The 15,814-nt window shown below is 31.8% G+C and overlaps 2 protein-coding genes across 5 annotated transcripts in view; both read left to right on the top strand.

Annotated features, from left to right (window-relative positions):
• The window catches only part of LOC145313603 (iripin-3-like), a 423,989-nt gene that overhangs the window by 158,530 nt on the left and 249,645 nt on the right, over positions 1-15,814 (top strand). The window contains exon 1 of one of the 2 annotated variants that reach the window (XM_080153074.1): positions 12,262-12,266. The exons of the other annotated variant lie outside the window; for it this stretch is intronic. The gene's annotated coding sequence lies outside the window, so the exon portion shown is untranslated. Of the gene's footprint in view, positions 1-12,261; positions 12,267-15,814 lie in introns of those variants that run through there. 2 annotated transcript variants of the gene reach the window in all.
• LOC145313601 (latrophilin Cirl-like) overlaps positions 11,079-15,814 on the top strand; it is an 83,786-nt gene continuing 79,050 nt past the window's right edge. For 2 of the 3 annotated variants that reach the window (XM_080153069.1, XM_080153070.1), the window contains exons 1-2: positions 11,079-11,170; positions 13,223-13,675. The gene's annotated coding sequence lies outside the window, so the exon portion shown is untranslated. The remainder of the gene's footprint in view (positions 11,171-13,222; positions 13,676-15,814) is intronic. The other variant, XM_080153071.1, reaches the window with a different exon arrangement.

Consider the following 15,814-nt stretch of genomic DNA (forward strand, 5'->3'; position numbering starts at 1 on the left):
TGGGGGCGTAGCCGCTAGTCGATATACAAAGTTTTTTTTTGTCTGTAGCAAAGGATCTCGTTTGCTGCTAAACCGATATGATGTATGTCTGTCTGTCTATACCGTAGGATCTTGATAACCGCTGAGTACTGAGATGATTTTAAGATAGTTTATTTTTTTTCCTTATAATAAAATAACAGGATATTTGTCCATAAAAAGCGAAGCAATATCTTAATTTTTGTTGTTGGAACTGTTATTCAGTTGATTATACCAAGGATCTAAAGGAATAAGACAATGGCCGATAAATTTTTATCCATCCCTAATAACGATACACAAAATTGCAACACTACAACCAAAATATGACAAAAGTCCCCAAAGTTTTGAGCCAACGAATAAGAAAACTTCATTATAAAACTTTGGAGACTATTGTAAAAATTGCCTAATGTTTCCTTTATCCCTGAGATTATACAGACTATCCTTAAACTAATATTTACATTAAAGTAAAAGGATGTTTATCAGTATCAACTGAACCGATATGCTTCTCCTTTACATTGAAGCTTATTTTACTCGCAGGAAAAGTTTTCATTTTGGGGAGGGGACTAACACTTTCAGCCCCCGGAAGGTATCACTTCCCTTAAATTCTTAACCTTCCCCCTCCCCCCCCTCTCCACCACATCTATTCATTAAAGTACTCCTAGGGTCATCTATGGGATTAGCCGTTAGTGACTTAAAAATAATTCAAGTGCAATGATATATTTACCAAATTAATACGATAATTTTGTATACATTTTTTATGAAAAAAAATTATTTTGCCAAAGGCAGCCAAAAAATAAGCAGCAAATATTTCAAAAATGCTCTGATAATCAGAGATCTACAGGGATAAGACGATTGTCGATAAAATGATATATATACATATATACAGTGTGTTTTTTTATGAGAACTTTTTTGAAAGCAATTTTACCTTACTTATAGTTATTAGAATTTAATGATTAATGGCTTATTCTCTTCTTTTTTATAACCTTTAATAGAAAAGCAAAAAATATTTCAGTTTTTATTCAAAAAGTACAGTAAATTAAAAAATTTAAAACTTAGGTGTCAACATCTAAAAATGGTTTTAGTGCATTTTTCTTATAATCTACCTTTGCAAGAATGGCTGCAAAACGCTTCAAAGTTGAGATATTGAGCTAAAAATTTATATAGATACTACTTGTGACATGTACTAGAACATTTTGAAATTTGAAGGCCATATCTCAACCAGGGAGGGAATACTGGCCCCCCAATGTACTCCCTCCATTCTTGGAAAGGGTAGAAGATTTGAGCATAAGAAAAATGCGCTAAAACCATTTCTCGTATTCATTTGAATCCGGTGGATAGGAACCGGTTCTCATCCATACGAAAAAACTATGTCTAGCATCATATTATATCCAGCTTTCTACGAATATAGATATGTACAATCATAAGATTAAACCCAGTTTTTTTAGCCGGTGCCTTCTGCACCTCGGGGCTAAAAAAACTAGTTTTAATCTCATAATTGTACTTTCTATATCCGCGGAAAGCCGTTTATAATACGATGCGAGAAATAACTATTTTAGATGTTGACACCCATGTTTTGAAATTTTGAATTTACTGTACTTTTTAAATAAAAACTGAAATATTTTTTTGCTTTTCTGTTAATGGTTATAAAAAACGAAGAGAATAAGCCATTAATCATTAAATTCTGATAACTATAAGTAGGGTAAAATTGCTTTCAAAAATGCTCTCATAAAAAAAAACACTGTATATATATGTATGTTTATATATTAATTATTCCCATTGATGATTCACAAAATTACCCCTTCTTTAGTTTAGAATTAGTGGTTGAAACATTTAGACACTCAACTTAATGAACTAAACAATCACAAAACAATAAAAAGTCCCCAAGGTTGTTAATCTAACGAATAAGAAAACGGTATTATAAAACTTTGGAGACTAGACAGCACTCTTGGATAAGCCAACTTATAACACTTTGGGAACTATCCTAATCCTCCCTGGCGAAATGACAATGAGATTTTTTGGTAAATTTGTGGCAAACTTTATTCTTAATAAATTAGCACTTGGCAAAATTATACTGGAGAGATATTTCATTGAAGAATAAATTTTTTTTTTGCCCAAACTTTTCGTCAGCCAATAATAACAGATAAGTTAAACATTGTAAAAATAATATAGTAACTTAACTCGAGTTGTCAACGGCAGAAATTAGGTCCTGAGATGGTTTTAGGCCTGGAAAGGTTTATAACAATTTTATCTGTATTTCTTAAAATAAATTAACAGAATCTTTGTCTGTATGTATGAATGTCTGTCTGTACCGAAGGATCTTGCTAACCGATGAACCAATATGGTTCTCCTTTACAGTGAAGATTCCTATAGGTCCTGAGATCGTTCTCCTTAATAGGGTAGCTTCTCATAGGTCCTGGGGAGGTTAATAACTATTTTATTTTAATCCTTATAATAAAGTAACAGGATCTTTGTCTGTATGTATGTCTGTCTGTACCTTGCTAACCACTAAACCGACATGGTTCTCCTTTACAGTGAAGCTTCCTATGGGTAATGAGATGGCTTTAGGCCATTTTATTTTTAATCCTTATAAAAAGTAACAGGATCATTGTCTGTATGTATCAAAGAAGATCGCTAACTGCAGAACCAATATGGTTCTCCTTTATAGGGTAGCTTCCAATAGATCCTGGGAAGGTGTATAACTGTTTTGAAGGAGGATATAAGGGGCTATTAAGGGGCGATGGAGAGGCTATGTAGAGGCTATGTTATATAAATTAAGGTAAGGGGCTTTTAAGTGGCGATGGAGGGCTATTAAGGGGCGATGGAGAGGCTATGTTATATAAATTAAGGTAAGGAGCTATTAAGGGGCGATGGAGAGGCTATGTAGCGGCTATGTTATATAAATTGGCTATTAAGGGGCGATAGAGAGGCTATATAGGGGCTATTTTATATAAATTAAGGTAAAAGACTATTAAGGGGCGATGGAGAGGCTATGTAGGGGCTATGTTATATAAATTAAGGTAAGGGGCTATTAAGGGGCGATGAAGAGGCTATTTAGGGGCTATGTTATATAAAATCGGGTAAGGGGCTATTAAGGGGCGATGGGGAGGCTATGTAGGAGCTATGTTATATAATTAAGGTAAGGGGATATTAAGGGGCGATGGAGAGGCTATGTAGGGGCTATGTTACATAATTAAGGTAAGGGGCTATTAAGGGGCGATGGAGAGGCTATGTAGGAGCTTTGTTATATAGATTAAGGTAAGGGGCTATTAAGGGGCGATGGAGAGGCTTTGTAGGGGCTATGTTATATAGATTAGGGTAAGGGGCTATTAAGGGGCGATGGAGAGGCTATATAGGGGCTATGTTATATAAATTAAGGTAAGAGGCTATTAAGGGGCGATTGAGAGGCTATGTAGGGGCTATGTTACATAATTAAGGTAAGGGGCTATTAAGGGGCGATGGAGAGGCTATATAGGAGCTTTGTTATATAAATTTAGGTAAGGGGCTATTAAGGGGCGATGGAGAGGCTATGTAGGGGCAATGTTATATAATTAAATTAAGTGGCTATTAAGGGGCGATAGAGAGGCCATATAGGAGCTTTGTTATATAAATTAAGGTAAGGGGCTATTAAGGGGCGATGGAGGAGCGATGTAGGGGCCATCAAGTTGCAATGTAATATAAATTTGGAGAAGGAGCGATGAAGGGGCGATGTAGGAGCGATGAAGGAGCGATGGAGGAGCGATGGAGGAGCTATGTAGGAGCGATGTAGGGGCCATCAAGTTGCAATGTAATATAAATTTGGAGAAGGAGCGATGAAGGGGCGATGTAGGAGCAATGAAGGAGCGATGTAGGAGCGATGTAGGGGCCATCACAGTACAATTTAATATAAATTTGGAGAAGGAGCGATGAAGGAGCGATGTAGGAGCGATGGAGGGGCGATGTAGGGGCCATCAAAGTACAATGTAATATAAATTTGGAGAAGGAGCGATGAAGGGGCGATGTAGGAGCGATGAAGGAGCGATGTAGGAGCGATGTAGGAGTGATGTAGGAGCGATGTAGGGGCCATCACAGTACAATTTAATATAAATTTGGAGAAGGAGCGATGTAGGAGCGATGGAGGGGCGATGTAGGAGCGATGGAGGGGCAATGTAGGAGCCATCAAAGTACAATGTAATATAAATTTGGAGAAGGAGCGATGAAGGAGCAATGGAGGGGCGATGTAGGAGCGATGGAGGGGCAATGGAGGGGCGATGTAGGGGCCATCAAAGTACAATGTAATATAAATTTGGAGAAGGAGCGATGAAGGGGCGATGTAGGAGCGATGAAGGAGCGATGTAGGAGCGATGTAGGGGCCATCACAGTACAATTTAATATAAATTTGGAGAAGGAGCGATGTAGGAGCGATGGAGGGGCGATGTAGGAGCGATGAAGGAGCGATGTAGGGGCCATCAAGTTGCAATGTAATATAAATTTGGAGAAGGAGCGATGAAGGGGCGATGTAGGAGCGATGAAGGAGCGATGTAGGAGCGATGTAGGGGCCATCACAGTACAATTTGATATAAATTTGGAGAAGGAGCGATGTAGGAGCGATGTAGGGGCCATCACAGTACAATTTAATATAAATTTGGAGAAGGAGCGATGAAGGAGCGATGTAGGAGCGATGTAGGGGCGATGTAGGAGCGATGTAGGGGCCATCAAAGTACAATGTAATATAAATTTGGAGAAGGGGCGATGGAGGAGCGATGTAGGGGCCATCAAGTGGGTTGTTATATAAATTAAGGTAAGGGACTACGGAGGGGCGATGGAGAGGCTATGAAGGAGCCATCATGGGGCTATAGCATAGCCTCTTATCATAAGAGGCGATATTAACGCCCCTTCAAAGGAGCTATTAAGAGGCCATGAAGGAGCTATAGCATAGCCTCTTATCATAAGAGGCGATATGAACGCTCCTTAAAAGGGGCTATCACATCGCTCCATATGATAAGAGGCTATGCTATAGCTCCTTGAAGGAGCTATAGAAAATCATCGCCCCATATGGAGCGATGTCATGGAAAGGACTATACCCCAATATTTTTATCCCACAGTTATGAGCATCTTAAAAAGAATTAATTGGAGTTTTAAAATTTTTGTGGTTAGGATCATTAGTTTTTATTAGACGTATTTTTTTGTGTATTTATGTGTTGTACTTATAGTTGATTAGATTAGGGCGGTAACGATGTATTTTCTTTATTAAACAATCTACAGTTAGATTGCTAGGAGTTTGAAAGACTTATAGTATTTTATATTGAGGCAAGCACAATTTATTGAATTTATTTTAAATATAACCCCGAATTACTAGAATTTTGAAAGACTTATACGATACTGTATTTTATATACTATTCAATCTAGATTTACTTGTGTATGAAACACTTATTGATCATATCTATATGTTATTATTATCTACCATGCAACTTTTAAAATGGTGACTTCAATTTCATTAGTTTTTTACAAATGTAGTGCTAATTAAACAATTAAAGCTTTTAAAACAATGTTTAGATCAAGTTACATGGAAGAGATAAAATAACCAATAACTATTTGAAGATCCTAACTGATACCTTTACTTGATATACAAACACACATTATACAAGAAATGCTATTTTTATCCTCAAGGGATGGACGAATGGATGGACTAATTGAAGCATCAAACTAGATTTTTCCCAGGGAAAGGAATAATTATTTTTAAAAATTAAGATTCATATAAATCATATCCTTATAAAAGTAACAGGACGTCTAGCTGTGTTTGTGTTTATCTGTCTATCCGTACCAAAGCATCTTGCTTATCGCTGAACCGATATGGTTCTCCTTTAAAGTGTAGATTCTCATAGGTTGGAAGGTTTATAGCTATAACTTTAACTATCACTTATATGCAATATGAAAACTTTTTCTTATAGAAATAGCCCTGTAAAAAAATAAATCCTTTCCACTGTCAATTTTCCTTTCGAATATGATTCCTTATCCTTGATTGTTACCTTTTTAGATTAAAATCAATGATTTTTATCTTAACTGAGTGTATACATTCAATTTATATTAATTGTTAATATACAAACTTGGTACTCAAAAATTTAGTGTGTCTTCACTTCTGCATATTTATGAGAGGAATGTCAGGTTACAAAAAAAAAGATTAAGGGGGAGAGGAATTACACGTCTCCCTTGAATAACCATGTGTATGCCACAATCTATGACAGTGACACTATGAAATCATCAGAACTACGTGTTATTACATGAGCACAACCTACACCTTTCTCTTTGCACATTCATTTGCTTTTGTGTTTATTTGCAAATATGAAACACTATGCGGATGTGAATGCATAATAAACTTTATAGCTTAGTTGTAAGGTTGATCATTAAATAAAATATGCTTTGTAGATGAATTTGATAGGTTCGAGTTCTAAAAATATTACTGGTAAAATACCTTTTGTTTAGTACTGAAGACGTCAGACTGTTAATTTTGCTTATTTAAGTTTGTCATCAAACCTTGAATGGTGATGTGTGTAACTTATTTCGGCATAAATGATTATAGATATTTTGACACTTAATATCAAATACTAAACTTATTTTGATTTTGTAGTGGTGATTCTGTGTTTAATTACAACCGTTTGTCTTACCGACTGATTTACTAAGGTTAGCATCTTAATAAATTTTTTCTAGTCAATGTAAGTAAATATAACCCAAAACATTCTTTTTTATTAGTATTTTCCATCCTCCTTCATTGTTTCATGTCAGGGTTGGTAAGCATTTGATTTTTTTAATTGGATGAAGTATATGATTTATGAGAACACATAGAGTAAGGAATTTTTTCATGTCAGACACATTTTTTTAAAGGGTAGATAATATTATGGCTATAAGTCAATATACGAAGAAATAACAGAAAATAAATTATTATAATTAGATGATTTCAATTTTTTTTGTATCGATAAGGGACAATTTTGGAATTTCTGGCACTAACTTGAGTTTTGATGCAATTAAAATTTTTGGTCAAATAATTATTTTATCTTCCATTATTCATTATAATTATTTGATTGACTTCTGCGTAAAAATTGTAAAAATTCCTATTTTCCTTTGCTTATTACTAGACACACATATGACTCACTGACATGAATTAAAGAGTAGCTACGCTACTTACTTAAACGTCTGGACGACGGTTTTACACTCTTTGGTAAAAAGTTTAAGTTTCAAACTTTATTCAAAGTTTATTTGATTTTCTTTTTTGCTATTGAATTTAGTTTAGAAGTTCGTTATCTGTTAAATTTAATAGGGATACAAAAATACAAAGCAGTTGATAGTAAAATAAAAAAATTACGTCATACAAATGACCAATGATAGGCCAGTATATATTTTACCAATGGCCAATTATAATGTACACTGGCCTTTAAGTGCTCATTTATATTGTATGACGTCATTTTTATTAAGCACTATCAACAGCTTCCAAAAATACCTGTTTTTTTATCATTTGGTTTGATTTTTATTTAAACAAATTAATTAGAAATTAATTAGCCGCCTTACTCCTTTATTTCCAGACAATTAGGGTATAAATTCTTTTATCCATTATTTAATTAAGACCCAAAAATATTCTTTGTTATTTAAATCGTAGCACTACAATTAAATTCCAGAAATGAACAAAGTTGACATGTATATGTAAATACACTCTACACTATAAAAAAAAAACATTTGATTGTGTGACATTTTTTAAGTGCCCAAACTATTCTGTCTATTAAGTTTAGACCTACCACCGACGTGCCATATAAATTTACTAAAATACACACTCCTAACATAGCAGCAGGGTTGAATGTTATAAACGTCTTTAGGTATGACAAGACTTCAAATGTAAAATCAATGTTTTATATTTGAAACATATAAATAAACGAGAAAAAATGTTTTTTAGAGTATATAATACATAAGATGAAATCTCCGTAAAAAAAACTTGAATTCAAAGATGAGACGTTTTATAAACAAGGATTGTAATATTGATATTAGGGCAACAAAAATAATTATTTTCAGATATAAAAGAGAAAAGATATATAAAAGATGAAATCATGAGAAATAAATGATAATCTGGTGAAAGATTCAAGTAAAAATATATCCATTATTCCAACAAATCAAACAATTTATAAACAATTATAAAAATAGTTTTTAGAAATGAACATAAAAAAAACGTGAACTGTGGACGTACATAATATAGGCACTGACATCCTTTTAACAATGTCTAAGTAGAAGGTAAGCTTTTAAGATTTTACCTTACAGATAAGGAATCTTATTTTATGCTAAAAATTCCGATTTTAGCTTTCCAATTTGGACGACAAGCCCAAAATGTATTTAAGCTTCGATTCTAAAATTTCCAGCATAAATTTGTAGAGAATGATATGCGACTAACATTATTTGTACTATAAGATTTATGGGACAGCATCTTTGATTCTACCAAGATGTTCTACAGATCTCACAGAAAGGGATAATGATCTTAAAGAAAAATTAAATTTTCCCTGATAGTACTATAAAGTAAATTATTTTCATTTTTAGAAGCATTGAATTACAATTTCCAAGATTTAAATATGATTATAATGCTGATGATGCTTATTACCGTTATAGGTGCGAATTTACCTAATATTTTATGTATAGGTATTATAATCATTACAATGAAATTAAATATGGACCTACATAGTACATATATCAATAAAAAATTAAACACATTTTTTATGTTTTTTTTTTTTAATGTAGTATTATGCAATCGTAATGAGAGAAAAAAGTTAAAGAAATGTTTTTATTTAGAATCCAATCCTCTGCCTATGCTACTTTTATACTACTTGATATATACAGTAGTAAAATATATTTTTTAAAGGTGATTATCGCAAGCGAAGCTTTTCTAGAAATTAGGAAAACTTTCGTTACATTTAATTATAATAATCTCCTTTGAGCACAAGTCACAAAAAGAGGAAAAACTAACCTAATATTTATGAACCTTCCATATTAGGTAGGTTATTTATAATTTATCTTTATTGTCATTGAAATTAAACTTTTATATAAAAATTGCTAGACCATCATCAAAATAATAATAAATTTTTTTATTGATGAAGATTCTAATTTTTATCTGATATACCAATATAAAAGGGTTGAGGTAAAAAGGAATGGACGAAATCTAGAATTAAGATAAGAGGACAATGCCCCAAATTTTCCTGAAAAGAAACGTGGGTTTAAATCTGAAGTAATAAAAGGCTAGTTATTATGTAATCCTTATATAAAAGTATCAAGATGTATGTATGTCTGTGCGTGTGTCTGACTGTCTGTACTGAAAGATCTCGCTAACAACTGAACCGATATGGTTCTCCTTTACAGTGAAGATCATAAGTCTTGAGAAGGTTTATAATTATTCTGAGGGAGGGTACTAGCGCCATTCAAAGAGAAATGGCCCCTATAAAAATGCACTTAATAAAAAGTTTTTCCAGAGGCGCCATGTCCGGTCCCTGACTTCTTGTATAACATCATGTTACACAAGATAGCAATTTGTATCTACATACTTTAGTTTTAGTAAATCAACTTTTGTTCAAATACTATTAGCTCTGCTGAATATTGCTTCGGCTGCCGTGCCCTGTTTTACTTAATCAGCTTGTGTTTGAATATTATAACCACTACTAAATATTCCTGCGGATGCCTGTTTTGTGTTTAAATGTTAGCATGATAGTTGCGGCTGCCGAGTCCTGTTATAGTTAAACAACTTGTGTTTAAATACAGGTGTCGAGCCCTGTTTTAGTTAAACAGCTTATGTTTAAATGCAGGTGTCGAGCCCTGTTTTAGTTAATCAGCTTGTGTTTAAATGCGGGTGTCGAGCCCTGTTTTAGTTAATCAGCTTGTGTTTAAATGTTATCGCTGCTGGGTGTTGCAAGTAATTATTTTAACTAAAGAATTTTCATCACGGATAAAGGAGTAATAAACAATAATAATAATAATGAAATATTTATGCTTATCTGAAGCTTATCCGTAACAAGCTAAAAGTATGAGCTGAAAAGCAGTTTAAATTGTAACATATTACAAAAAATTCAGACATATTAAGCAAATTTAATGTTAAAATGACACTCTCGATGATGGAAAATTAAAACTACGATAAAAGACCAATTGTATGCACTAATTAAAAAAATGATTTATTGACTTAACTAAACAAGTAATACAGAGAAAAAAACTATCAACACAGGCTATAAAACTTGTAAAGTAGAAGTACTACATTTAACATTTCTTAAAAATTTACTTATTCCAATATTACCGATTTAGCCAGACAAAAAGCTTAGAAAAGATTGTCTTTTTAATTTTTGTAACATAGGTGTCATTAAGATAGATAAAGTTAGTTACATTTTAACATATTTAAATCTTGTATTATTTCTTATTTGAATATATTTTACATATAATGTTATATATTTAGTAATTTTAATTGAAGTGAATCATACAATATTTGTGTTTATTTGGGTTTAAATCTTCATGGGATAATATATCTTATAATTAGGTAAACTTTAACCTTCTCCCCCTTGGTACAGTACCCATCTTAGACCACTAAGGACCAATACAAAGCTTCTTTAAAAAGGAAAGCCTATAGGTTCAACAGTTTCCGAAATTTATTTAAACAAACACACATATGTAAGATCACAAAAATACAGATTACACATTAAACTATAGAAATATCACAGAATACCTATCTTTATCTCTGATAAAAAAAAATAACATACATATTAATAAAGAGAAATAGAGGAAATGGGAAGCAGAAAGGGGGGAATAAGATAATTGAAGAGGGGGGGGGGGATTTAAAATAAGGAAAGAAAGAAATTGAGAAGGGGAATAAAGGATGCTATGAGTACATGTATGTGTGGTCGTGTGTGTGTTTGTGCGTGCTGTGTATGTGTGAGAAGTGTGGGTGTGTCTCCGTGTGTGAGCATACGGAATGGCAACTCTAACCGGACAAAAACGCGCAAAAATTGAACAAACTTCTCTTAAAACTCTCCGACATTTTACGAGGATAACTTTCCGAAATATTTGTCGACTCGTAAAGTAGTTTTTAGTAGTATTAGAGAGCTTTGCCCGTGCAAAAGGAATATACTGCGAAATTTTGTGATTTTTCTTAGTGATGGATAAATTTCTCTAGGTTATATTTAGTTTTTAGAGAATAAGTTATAATAATATATTAAAGTTATATAAATAACCTAAGTAAATATATAGTTTTCAAAAAAGTAAGTATAAAATTTCCATTAAAACTAACAAGAAAATGCAAATTTTAAGAAACTTTCACAGTTTCAACAAAAGAGGAATATTGTTTTAGAGAAAAATTGTTTCGTCCCCAACTTTTAAGCCAGCGTAAACTTAAACCTTGTTTCATTACTAACTGCACATTTAAAGAAGGAAAAAAATATATTTCTACAGAAAATGATACTTTTTCTTAGTTTAAAAGCTTGGCCGTTTAATCATTATAAGCCTTATGCTGACTTTTTTTCTATAGATTTATTTCGACTTAAAGTTAATGATATATTAGCGACTTACCTGTTTTTTACGTCAACATTATGCACACACAGCCTCAAAAATCTAATTCTACATAGATTGCATAATGGACATTCTTTTGTTGTTGATATAATGCTAGTACTCAAGCTTAACAAAGCTAAGTGTAAGAATAAACATTAAATTTGTTGACCATATAAAAATATTCAATCAAGATTTACCAAAATTAAACACTCCTGTCGAGTTATCCTGTTATACCTTGTAGTGTTATTATATCGACTTTATAATGTCATATGGTGATTAGTGATAGGTTGTAGATATAGGTTTCTAATATTAATCATTAATAAACAACATAGGATTATATTTCAGCTGTAAATGAACTTAACAAAAACCAATTAAACGAAATGAACCATTAAAGTTGAAAGTCAACGCTATCTTTTAGGGTTTATCATGAAAAACTAAGGCTCCCCGCCGGGGTTAGGTTATACATATGTTAAATATGTTAACCCCCCTTTGATTTAATTTGTATCGCCGAACCATATATGATATAATCGCTTCACATAATCTCTAACTGATTTTCTCATTTTCAATTACAGTCATCAGATTTGGGATATAGATTCATAAAAATAAATATATTTTAGAAGAAATTTTGTAATGATTTTGTTAATTTAAATTGTAATTTTATAATACTTACATTGCATTGTATTAAAAAAGTTCTATATGACATAGTGTCATTATACTTCTACAAGATATACATTGCTTAATACTTAACTAGATATTATATTTGTTAACTATTAATACTAGAACTCTATATCTACAACGTAGTATAGTTACAAAGACATTCTGTTACATGTTATTGTGATTAATTTTATGTCGATATAAAATTATAACGAAATTGTTTTCAGTATAAATATCCCTCTCTTTCAGAAATTGTTCTCCTTATTTATGAAATTTTGACCCCCTTATTTGTAATTCAGATAAATACAAATTTCTATTTAGGATTTAGATTAAAATCACAATAGCTGAGTAAATACAGTTTTCATTATTAAACAGGGATAGAACTTAGGGAGATAAACTAATTTCTTTTAATATTCATCTTCAGGGGCAAAATCCCACACTGTTAGATTAAGAAATTTTATTATGAAATCATTGGAAAATGTTATTTAAATTTTTCATTGAATTAAAAATTACAAAACATGAATTGAAAAGTTAAAATTTAAAATATGAAGCTAGTATACCATGTAAACGGGGCTTGGCAACCGTGCATATTTTAGGTGGGGACTGCTGATAAAAGCTGAGACAGCTGCGTATTTGAAGGAATTGCGGTTCTAAGAACGGCCCTAAAGATTTTTCTTAAAATTTTTAAAATAATATGTCTCTAAACCATACATAAGTAGACGGTAAAAAAAATAAGTCACATCATAGCTGTTATTATTATTTACTGATTTGGCGGCAAATTAGCTAGTTCAGCTGTTTAAATAAATCTCGGTAACGGCTGCCGCGCCCTGGTGTATTGATAAAATTAAATTCTATGAAAAATGTGAACTAATCATATTATACCAAAAATATTGAATAGATAATTTTGAAAGGCTCAACACTAACACACACACTCACACGCCCGCACACACACACACACACACTCGCACTCTGTTTTATCCAATTTAGATTTTAATTAGATTTTCTAAAAACTAAATATTGATTTTAGAAGAGAGAAACAGTCAACAATTCATTTTTAAACAAGTGAAGATTTAAAAATTAAAAACTTTTAAAAGTTTTTTCTACACGAACTGCTTTTTTACGCAGCTACTTAAATATTGAAGAAATTTTATCATAAAAGAAATTACTGAATAATTATAGTGAAAATCGATAAAATAAAAGTTATACATATACCATACATATAGTGATTAATTAAGGCTGGTAAAAAAATACTAAGGCCTAGGCCACAAAAACAGTGAATTTAAAACACAAAAGAAAAAGTGAATAGTTATTGTGGAAAGGATATTTAAAAGCAGCATGGAACTGTAGACAATTATAAAAGGCCAGGGCCTGCTACAAAGAAAGTAAAAGTTAGCACTGCTTGTAAAGAAATGAATTCATAGTGAGATATACATTAATTTTCAAGTTCATATCACGGTGTAGCTGATAGTTGAAAACTCGGGTGAGTAATTTCATAATTCTTTAGTATTCATTTTAAAAACAAGGTTGACAACATCTATAAAAGCAAAGCTCAACCAATCAGACGGACAAAGGAAAATTACCAATCAATTACTCTAATCCTCAAAAAAAGTTTTCTTTTGGTTGTATTTTTAAGAGGACTAGAATATAATCCAACTCCCAACTCTTAAAGTAATTTGCAAGTCTTTTCATTTAAATATAGACATAGATATGGAAAAGATTTTTTTTAATACAGCAAGTTGAATCAAATTTTGAAGAATTTTACCAGTTAAAATAAATTTTTATTTGTCTCAAACCGATTGTATTTGTTTTACCCATAACTTTACGGTTTGCGTTTTCCTTTATTGATTATTTGTCCTGTACTCCGAAGCTTTGTGTAGCATGTGTCCTTGTCTGCAGGCATAAATGATTGTTGTCATATCTATCTGATAATAATGAAACAAAGGAACTCTTTACATCGTTACTCAAAGCATAAAATTAAAATAATAAAACAGAGTTGTAGCTAGGTAGAACAAGGATGACAACGTCTTATGTGGAACGTCCAAATTTTGCAGAACTTTAATGAACGTAATAGCAGTAACATCACATTGTTATATAGCATGCAATAATTGTTATCAATAATGAAAAGAAAGAAAGACTTCCAAAATATTTAATTACATATATTATTCAACATTCTGAGTTATAGGGTTGCTTTAACCTAAAAATACTATCTTGATGATATTTTTACATGTATGCATTATTAGTAGCGAAACTACTCTTTAACTATAAGATGTCTGTAAGTCTTCCTGTTGGTACATAAAAAAAATAGGATCTACAAACTGGCTATTTAAGATTGACGCCTGAATGATTTCGCATTTTTTTATATAAATGAATTATAATCTATAACCTACTTTGTCCGTCTGTCCATAACTTTAAGGTGTGAATAGGATTTTCTTGACTGCTCAATAGGATGTGAAAAAGGTTTTCTTTTACCATCTACCATGTACTAAATAACTAACTTTTCCTGTCCGTTTATGATTATTCTAAATCTTTTATGCCGCGGCATGCCGCAATTGTGTATGTTTATATCCTTTTTCAAATATGTATGCATTATATTATACATTATATGCACATTAAATGAGAATCATTTTAATTTTTAGCCAAGGACAAATTCCTATTCTGTTAAAATCCAGGAACAGGGATGTGACAATTGATGATAATACTGTTTTGCCTCCAACTTTATGGCCAGTCAAGAATGATTATTATTATTGATAAGAATAGGTATAAAATTAAATAGACAAAATTTGTCAGGCAAATACTTATGAAATGACAAATGGATCTTTAAAAAGGTCTACTTCATAAAAATGGGCCTAAAACCTACTAAGGACTAATGTAAAGCTTTTCTGAAGAGCATATATCCATTCATTTAAAGAGTTCTTAAGTAAGAAAAGAAAAGATTTAAAGAAACGAAACTGTTTTTCATAAAATGTTTACAAAATATTCTACATAAATAGCCGGGGAAGGTTTATTCTTTTAGTTAAGATTTAATTACGATAACTGATTATTCATGCCAGTTAAACATTAGACAAAAAATACTGAAAGAGGAAGTTGTTTTTTTAGTATTTTATGTAGATTAAAAGTAAATTAAATGTTTATGTTTTTGGAATAATAAATAGTTTTTTTCTTAAAACTATAAACCTTTATGTATAATGTAAAATCTTAATTTTGAATGAGGTTTTCTGTAGTGTTCTAGAAATTTTTGAAAGTAATATCTTTGCAATTGTGGCTTTGACATCTCATTTTAAAATGTCTAAAAATTTTCTTTAAACGCTAAATTTGCAACGTAAACAAACAAAAAAGAAGAACAAAGCGGTCAATAAACATTTTTAAAGACCCCTTTTGCTACTCGAGTTCTTTTTGTTATGCGCCATTTCAAGTGAACTTTTCTTTCCCATGAATTTGTCTTCAGAACTAGGATGACAACATTCATAAAAGTGTGACATTAAAAGCTTATTTTAGAATATACTTCTATTGAAACTTATCCATTTCTAAACCTTCTAAGTGCCTAGCGAGCACAGAAAAATAAGCCCTAATGGTTTTATTCTCTGTATATACAAGTGCCCAAGCCACCTTTTTCCCTTTC

The sequence above is a fragment of the Acartia tonsa genome, chromosome 3 (genome assembly GCF_053477335.1).
Source record: "Acartia tonsa isolate MP-2025a chromosome 3, ASM5347733v1, whole genome shotgun sequence".
Taxonomy (NCBI): Eukaryota; Metazoa; Arthropoda; class Copepoda; order Calanoida; family Acartiidae; genus Acartia; species Acartia tonsa.